We start from the raw sequence: 9,459 nt of genomic DNA on the forward strand, positions 1-9,459 counted from the left end.
ATGCAGATTCCCCTAAAGTGGAGGGATACACTGACAGAAGGCCAGGCGAGCAGCTCACGTGCCCCCACACCCGGCAGTCCGCTCCATCCTCCCAAGCGGAAAGAACAATGGGGGCCCGAGTCAGCGGAGCGACGGCCTTCAGGCTGCCGGGAATCCTTGGCCAACAGCCGCTGCAGCAGCGGAATCCCTCTGAGGGGATCAAACAGGCAATGGCGAAATGTGGACTGGCTTCCCAAAGAGATGCTGGAGCCAAAGAGGAATAGAAACGGCAAGGGCACACCTCCCCACGCTCCGAGGAAGGACTGGAACCTAGTCAACGAACCAAGAAATAAGCACACACACAAAGCAAAGCTGGAGGGGCGGTGGGGAGCACACAGGGCTCACCAGGGTGGCTGAGGATCCACCCGCCTCCTCTACACACTGCGGCCTCCCATGAGGGACACCTTTCCATGACTGAACCGCAGCAACGGAAACAGGAGGCAGGGCTGAAGGTGCGAATGTTGGAGTCTCACGTCTGGCTCAGCTGAAGTCCTCCTCAACAGAAGGAGGTGGAAAACCACCCAAAGCTCAGTGCTTCGTTTCCATGGCCAAGACCTTATAGAACTGTAGAGATGCTTCCCTGGCGAAGCCAGAAACAGAAGTGGGAAAGAGACACAGAGAGAGAGAGAGAGAGAGAGAGAGAGAGAGAGAGAGAGAGAGAGAGAGAGTCATCCTTTCATCTAAGAGGATATTCTTTGGTGAAAGCATACACACACGCACACACAGGGAGAAACCAAACCCACCATCCTGGACGGCAAGTCTTACGCAGCTCATTGAGGAAGGGGCCATGAACTCGACAGGAAACGAAAGCGCCGTGGCGAGGGGCCGAGGGAAGCAGCGGTGGGCTCTCCGGAATGCTTGGCTCTGTTAAGCTACTTAACGGCGGTGACTTGATGGAGACATAAGTTTGTTAAACTCAGCTGCGTGAATTGCAAGAGTCGGGAAGATCGACCTCCCCAACCTGGCGCCCTCTAAAACTGTTGGACTATCCTCAGCCAGCATGCTATTATTTCTACTCTGCTTTTCAGTTCAAAAAACACAACGTGGATTTACAGATGTTGTGCACACACCTCAAACTAGGAAAGGAAAGAAGACAAAATGACCCCAGTGGCAGCGGCCAGCACCACCACGAGGCACAAGGCTGGCTCAGAGCAGGAGGCCTGCCAGTTAGCAGACTGCCCCCTCCCACGACAAGCCTGCGGAAGGGACGGCATCTCACAGATCTCCACATGCCGGAAGGGAAGAGGCACACGCCTTGGGAACATCACCACGCAGCACCCTTCTTTTCCCAAGATCCGGGTGACCCGGGACCCAGCCCTAGGGCAAGGCCTGCTCCGGAACCCCATGGCCAGCTCCCCCTTTGGCACCGTCTCTCCCAGTGGCTGGCTGTTAGACCCATGCCACCCCTGTGTCCAGTTGCCCACCACTTCTCAAGTCATGGAAGACAGGCCGTGTGCCATCAAAGCGGAAAACAGACAGACCAATCAGAGCCACGAGGCTTGTGAAGGAGAAAGTCCCACTGGATCAGGCCTCATGTGAATTAAGCAGGTCCTGAATCTCCTGCCAGTCAGTTTGATTGATTTGTTTATTTACTTAGGTTAGGCTTTTTCAGGAGTGGTCTGATTGCCGCCGCTGCTGCCACTCCCTCTCTCAGGGAGGCATTTCCAACCTCCTGGACCCAGCCGGCGATCATCCCCTCTTCATTTGATGTAATGAGCTATGAGGGGCAAGGAGCAAGCACACCAGTGGCCAGCTGGACTTGGCCAAGCACCTTGTCCACATCCTTGGGCCTCAGTAACTGAAATTCATCTAATAAAACTGGACCAGGCGGCGCTCTGAACGCCTCTACTAGTGGAGTTGCATTAAGCATGGTGTCCAATTCATGACGAAGCTGAGCGACTTTATCTTCAAAGTGCCGTGCAAACTCGTCACAGCGTGCTACCGAGGGTTCCACCATCTCTCGCCCTGGCCCAGAGTGTAACAGACCACAAACCACCCAGAAAAGCTCCTCTGGACGACACTGAGAAGACGCAATGCTGGTGGAAAAGAACTGCCTCTTTGCCACCCTCACCGCCACAGAGTAGGTTCGATAGTGAGCTCTAGCCCGTGTTCGATCAGACCCAGCACGAGTCTTCCTCCACCTGCGTTCTAGCCGTCTCCCCTCTTGCTTCATTGCCCTCAGCTCAGGAGTATACCAAGGAGCTGACCGGGCTCTGCTCAGAGGGAGAGGACGCTTGGGCGCGATCGTGTCAACCGCCCGAGTCATCTCTGCATTCCACAGAGCGACCTGGGCTTCGACAGGAGCACCGGCCATACCAGCAGGAAAATCCCCCAGAGCCCTCTGGAATCCATCGGAGTCCATTAGCCTCCAGGGCGGACCATTTTAATAGGCCCCCCACCCTTGCAGAGGGGAAAGGCCGCCGAGAGTCTAAACCTCAGTAGGAAGTGATCTGACCATGACAAGGGGGTAGATGTTAGTTCCCCCACTTCCAGATCGCCATCCTCCTGTCCAGTCGAGAAAACCAGATCAAGCGTGTGCCCCTTTGCGTGTGTTGGGCCGATGACGTGTTGAGACAGCCCCATGGTTGTCATGGCAGCCATGAAGTCCTGAGCTGCTCCAGATACAGCAGCCTCAGCATGGAAGTTGAGATCCCCCAGAACCACCATCCTGGGGGTCCTCAACACCAGGTCCGAGACAAACTCCGTCAGCTCAGGCAGGGAGACTGTTGGGCAGCGGGGTGGACGGTACACCAGCAGAATCCCTAATCTGTCTCGAGTACCCAACACACAGTACAGACACTCAAGACCAGCACTCAAATGAACAGGAAGCCTAGAGAGGGAGATCCTGTTTCTGTAGACCACGGCAAGCCCCCTCCCCAGCCCTCAAGTCAGTGCTGATGCTGCACCGAGTACCCGGGAGGGCAGAGCTAGGTGAGGGTCACCCCTCCCAGTTCACCCACCCAGGTCTCCCTGATACATACCAGGTCAGGCCCCGCATCCACAGTCAGATCATGGATGAGGGAAGTTTTATTTTGGACTGAGAAGAACCAGAAGAGGGGACCGCTGTAAGAAATCTTGCGCCTCTTCTCCTCATCCAGCCCGTTGTTCCCCCATCGTCATACCTCCCCTTACCTGTGACCACAGCTTTGTGGGCACCCCCTTGCCCCCCTGAGCTCCCCAGGCTCATATTTTAAAAGTACAATTTATAAAACAACATAAAATAGCGCAAAATGCCAAAAATTGCTGCTGGTTGCTCTGTTGAACTGGTTGAAGATGTCCATAGGCAACAGGCCAGGCCTCAGATTGATCCCCCCCACCCCACCCCACCCTGCACACACCTTGAAAAAAGAATCTCAGGAACTGCTGCAGCAGAGAAACTGGCTCATTTCTAGAGCAGGGAGGTTTGCATGCAGAATCGCCAGGAATAAAAGACCATGTAGCCGGTGATGGGAAAGACACACACGCATGCACACCTCCCTCCCTCCCTCCCTCCCCCTCCCTCTCTCTGCCTGAGCCCCTGGGGAGCCACTCCTGCTACTAGGAGGAGACACCGTGAGTCCAGAGGGACCAATGGTCAGAGCCCACCTCAGCCAACTTCCTGTGTTACTCTGCTCCAGTCCACACACACACACGCGCGCGCGCACACACACACACACACACACACACACACACACACACAGAGAGAGAGAGAGAGAGAGAGAGAGAGAGAGAGAGTTTTTCTTGTATTTCTACTCAAAAGGAACACTCTGGTTAAAAAAACCACACACATAAAATACGGACATCCAAAAACAAAACACAACCATTAATAAAATCTTGCAACAGGGCTAGGGAATAAGTCTGCTGAACTCAGTAGTGCTTGTGTCTGATTCAAATCGTAACACCCATTGATCCTCTTCAGCCCGCTGAAATGCATTAGAAAGGCAAAGCACCTTGCAAAGAGGTGCTACTGTTGAAACTGCCAGGGCAAAGTACAGACTAGACCAAAGGAAAGGAACGAAGCATCCAGGACAGAAACACCCAGAGCAACGTGTCTTGTGCGAATGGACCCAGAGTACTTTCTCTAGCGCAGCGGTGGGGGCTCCAACCCTCTACATGTTGTGGGGCTGTAACTCCCATCATCTCTGACCATTGGCTAGGGCTGGTGGGCGTTGCAGTCCCACAACATTTGGAGATTTACACATTCCCCACTCCTGCTCAAACTATTTCTTCCCACTATTACACAAATTCTGATGCCACCCGGAAATATCTACATGGTCAAAAGATTAGAGTTTTGAATTTGGGGGCACTCCACACAAAGTGAACAAGCTCACCTGATTGCTCAGAGTCTGCAGCACTCCGTTTCAAAATTATTCTCACTCAGTGGAAAGCTGCAAAACCAGAAAAGCTAGAGGTTACTTCACAAAACAGGCAATTAACACGCAGTAAATATCCCGTGGATTGTCCCGCTTTCATTTTACAAAAAGAAAGAGCCAGGCTTTAAGAGCTGAGGCAAAAGGCTGCAGGCCCCTGGCCACTCATCGCACCTGCAGAATAGCTCTCTCTCTTAGAGATCATAAGGCACAACATTAAAGAACTAGAAACCAGCAACCCAAATATTGAGGGCTTCCCAGCAAAGCTGTTGTGGCTCCTGTTCACTCTGCCCTTCTCCGCCTCCACCTATCAGAAGAAGAGCCCTGCAGCTGGAGTCCATCTGGGTCAGTCTCCAAAGTGACCAAGCCGATTGCTCTGGGAAGCCCCTGAACAGGGTGTCAAGGAAACAGCTCTCCCCTCCTGGACAGAGCTTCCATTTATTTATCATGGCTAGAAGCCCTGCTCACGTGCCTGACCATAAAATCAGTTAGGTGACAAGCACAAGTGACGAGCCTTCTTGGTGGTGGCCTCACAGCTGTGCTCCGCTTGACATTTGCTTCGTCCCTTCCGTACAGGCCTTTAAGAAAGCCTTGAAAACTTGTCTTTTTACTGCCGCCTTTACTGAAGAGAAAGGATGGCTCCGGGTTCCAAAGCAGTTTTTCCCTCAGATATCTAACTCCTGTACCTAGACTACACTTATGTGATCTGCCTGGTGTGCTACTTTTCCACTAGTTTTGTGAACGTCGCTTTCTGAAAGCTTGGCCTGACAAAGCGGCTTATAAATATCTTGAATAACTAATACATAAATACTTTTCCTCCTGCAGGATTTTTTCTATTATCTTTTTAAAGCCATCTGTATCACTTCCCATCACTACACCTCATGGCAATAAATCCCAAGAGTTAGTTATGCTTCGTAAGAAAAAGCGCTTTTGTTGCCCTACCACCATCACAGCTCCAAACACTTTAGGGAAAGTGCTCCAGTTTCTCCCCCCACCTTGTAGAAATTGTACCCATTTCTGCACCTTTTCTACAATATCCTTTTTGAGATGGAGTGGGAGTGCCCCCTTCTTCTCTAACAGTTTCTCGGTTCATTCCCTACCTGGCCCCCATCTACCAGCCATCTCGCTTCTGCATACCTGCCCCTTAGCTCTACCTGCAGTGCTGGGACCTGTTCTCAGTCCTCAGCCTGTCTCAAAAAGGCATTCCTGTCCTTGGACCTGTGGGTGAATGATGTTTTAATCCCAGCCAACTGGCAACTTTCCCTCCCCTCATTTATTTATTTATTTATTTATTACATTTTTATACCGCCCAATAGCCGAAGCTCTCTGGGCGGTTCACAAAAATTAAAACCATCATAAAACAACCAACAAGTTAAAAATTCAAATACAAAATACAATATAAAAAGCACAACCAGGATAAAACCACGCAGCAAAATTGATATAAGGTTAAAATACAGAGTTAAAACAGTATAATTTAAATTTAAGTTAAAATTAAATGTTAAAATACTGAGTGAATAAAAAGGTCTTCAGCTGGCGACGAAAGGAGTACAGTGTAGGCGCCAGGCGGACTTCTCTGGGGAGCTCATTCCACAACCAGGGTGCCACAGCGGAGAAAGCCCTCCTCCTAGTAGCCACCTGCCTCACTTCCTTTGGCAGGGGCTCACGGAGAAGGGCCCCTGTAGATGATCTTAAGGTCCGGGTAGGTACATATGGGAGGAGGCGTTCCTTCATAGAATCTGGGCTGCATATATTCTATCAGCTTTGTTCCCTGAGCGGTTGGAGTGCTCATGAACATTCTGTGCCATCACTCACCAGCTCAGCCGCTCCATGATACCCCACTCCCTCCCAGTTTTAAATCCCAATTAGGTCAAAAATAGCTCCCCCCACCCATTCTGTCCCAACATCTGCTAATACTGGAAGGATAATGCAAAAATCCATCAAACTTCACCATATCCATGACCCAGCTGTACTAATTGGATCTACACTGGACATTTTTAAGCAGTGGGATCAGGCAGGATGTCCATGAATGGAAAAAAATTACCCGGTTATGGAAATGGGGGGAGGGGAGGAAAAAAGCAAGGAAAAAACACCCCCTCTATTTCCTTTACTGTCATGCTGTTTCATAGAAATGAACGAAAACTGCCTGGGCAAATTAGGGCTAGTACCAATCAAGTCAAAGATTTTTAGTTAGAAACATCAGGAGCAGAGCTGCCGTAACAGTCGGACCACTGGTCCATCTAGCTCCAAATGCCTCCTCCGGCCTCTCCCAACCTGGGACCCTCAGAATGTGTTGGACTACAACTACTATCATCCTCAGCCAGGAAATGAGTGCTCTCCTTCTGTTACTTAATGAAACTTCAAGTCAAACGGTCATGGCATCAGAGGCCTTCCTTCAAAACAGCTCTTTTCTGAGGAGCAACTTCCAAAGAGTGGTGCCGGTTGAATGAAAAGGCGCCCAGATTCACAGCTGTTCTGCTTCTGTAATTCTTAAAACCCTCAGCTATCTTGTTTTGATTTTCAATAAAAGAAAGAAAGAGAAAGAGAAAGAGAGAGAGAGAGAGAGAGAGAGAGAGAGAGAGAGAGAAAAGGTCAAGCTGTTTAAACCCTCGTTGCTGGGGAGAGAACTTTGGAAAACATGAAGCCAATGCAAAGGAAAGGGCTGCGATGTTTGGAGGCTGGACCATCTTTTGCACAAAGGGACATGGCCACAAGTATGAGCTGGGATGCTCGAGATGCCTCCCAGACCCAAGAGAAGCCGCGCTCTATCTGCCCAACCTGCTACAGAAAAATCATACTGGCTTCCTCTTCAGGGCTGTTGTAAGTAAGCACTGACACAATGCCTGTGAAACACTCTGAACTTCTGCAAGGCATTATATATCGGCGTCCTCCAGATATGTTGGACTACAATTCCAGCATCCCCCAGACAGCCCTGCAATGCCACTGGAGGTCACCAGGTTGGGGAAGACTGTATTATATGAATGCTAAATATTGCTATTATTGTTCATATTATTAAAGGGCTCACAATGCTAACAAGTGAGGTGGGGGGTCATGAGAAATAGGAAAAATAGACATCTTTTAAAATGATCCCAATATCAGAGAGGACATTTTAAAATGGGGGTGAGGATGATAGTAAGGCAAACAAGAATGCCCTGCTGCACATCCACCCTCACTTCCTTCTAAATAAAAAGACCAGTGATGATGTATGGGAAGCCATAGAGTTCTGGGCTGGCTGCCATTTCTTGGGGAACATTGCCCTCTGGCGTTGTCAAAGGCACATCTTCAGCATTGAGTGATGAGATGAGATCGAACAGGCATCTCATATCACCTATCTTTATTGGTTGGGGGGGGGATACCATGTACAAACTTTTAAAAAATCCAATGCATTTTGCTAGCCTTTGCCCATCCCTTGATATTCTGAACACTGAACTGCCTGGGTGCTAAACAACAACGGAATTGAAAGACACAGATTTGCAGTATGTAGTATCAAAACTGATACATTTTCAGGTTTAAATTTATGCCAGGAAAGAGCTTTCACCCATCTGCTTACTTTTGCCCTTGGACGATTAGGATCCTTCCCTAATTTAAAATGTGTACATAGATAAAGGTTAAATACATTTCAGTACATTTATCACCCAAGTTTTAATTAACTGATTAAATCTGCACAAAACGTCCATATTAATAAAAACAGTCAAGAAAAAAGAAAGGGTTTTGTCATTTCATAACCACGTCTTGCATGCGCCTGCACAGAGACGTACGAGAAAACGTGGCCAAGACCAACACACATGTTGCTCCTAAAACAACAAAAGACTCTTGTGGCATTTTAAAGTCTGGCACATTTAGTCCAGCAGAAGTTTTCGTGGACTACAGTCCACTTCACCAGACCCAGGGAGCGATCCCAACCCGATGGCCGCCGGAGGGAAGCCAGGACTCCCTCCCATCAGACCCAGCCAGCATGGCCAATGGTCAGGAGTGCTGGGCGATGTAGTCCACACCAAGTTGGAGGGAGGCAGAAGATAAATAGCCCAGCAAGAGGGGGCAGGCGCTGTGGGGCAGCCCCCACGCCAAGAGTGGAGCAAGCAAAAGAGCTCTCAGCCCCAGAACCTGTTTTGAAGGTAGAACTAGATGATAAAAGGGGGAGTCTCGTCTTGAAAGGGGAAGAAGGGTGCACCGGCAGCACCCCGGAAGTCACCCCACAAGTGGGGTTAGGGAGACGAGGTGGCTGGCAAGGGGTGGGGTGGGGGTGGAGAAGACCCTTAAGCTCCAGCACCTTTTAAAAAGCGAAGACATCAGAGAATTGGGGTTGGCGGGGTGGGGGGGAGGAGGCAGCCCCAGGACCCACAGAACCAGAGCTTTCCTTCCCTGGCGGAGGAGGGAGCCTCTGCTCCTGGACATGCTCCTAGTCCTGTTGGAGGAGGAGGAGGAAGAGGAGGAGGAGGAAGAGGAGGAGGAGGGTGGGGAGGCGATTTCTTCCTCACCCCCCCCACCGTTTCTCTCCCTCCTTCTCCAATATGGGGGGGGGGGTCGCAGCAGCGGCTTCCACTCACCAGGCAACGACGCCGGAAGGAGGAACTCACCGGGTGCGTCGCCTAAAAATGTCCCTCCCGGGAACCGCGGCCCGAAAAGGAACCTTCGTGCGCCGCCGGATGGGTTCCGCCCTCCTCCCTCCAGATGGGCCGAACTACAACTCCCATCATCTTCGTGCGCTGGCTGGGGATGATGGGAGTTGAGGTCTGGCCCATCTGGAGGGCAGCTCCAGGTTGTAGGAAGGCTACTGCTTTGATTGATGTGATCCACCCCACCCCTAAGTCCCTGTGCCTTTCTTTTTAGCCGCCAAACAGGCAGATATCCAAACCAGCTTTGCAGGAAAGGAAGCGGGGCGAGGCGGGGGCGGAGAAGAACTCCCATCGGTTCCCCCCCACCCTCTGTCAGGCCGTGTAATAATGACCCGCTGCAGGTTTGGGCTGCTCGCAGCCCTCCAGCTGTTGTCGGCCTACCACTGTCCTTGCCTACTGGGAGTTGCAGGCTGCAACATCTGGAAGGCCTCCAGTGGCCCACCCCTGCCTGAGCCAGC

General features: G+C 50.9%; 1 protein-coding gene across 1 annotated transcript in view; it reads right to left on the reverse strand.

The window, feature by feature from the left end:
* EXD3 (exonuclease 3'-5' domain containing 3) overlaps window positions 1–8,993 on the reverse strand; it is a 168,187-nt gene extending 159,194 nt beyond the window's left edge. Inside the window, exons 1-2 of the mRNA XM_063144822.1 lie at window positions 8,933–8,993; window positions 4,350–4,406 (exon numbers count right to left, since the gene is read on the reverse strand). The gene's annotated coding sequence lies outside the window, so the exon portion shown is untranslated. The remainder of the gene's footprint in view (window positions 1–4,349; window positions 4,407–8,932) is intronic.
* Between the last annotated feature and the right edge of the window lie 466 nt (window positions 8,994–9,459).

The sequence above is a fragment of the Elgaria multicarinata genome, chromosome 19, assembly GCF_023053635.1.
Source record: "Elgaria multicarinata webbii isolate HBS135686 ecotype San Diego chromosome 19, rElgMul1.1.pri, whole genome shotgun sequence".
Taxonomy (NCBI): domain Eukaryota; kingdom Metazoa; phylum Chordata; class Lepidosauria; order Squamata; family Anguidae; genus Elgaria; species Elgaria multicarinata.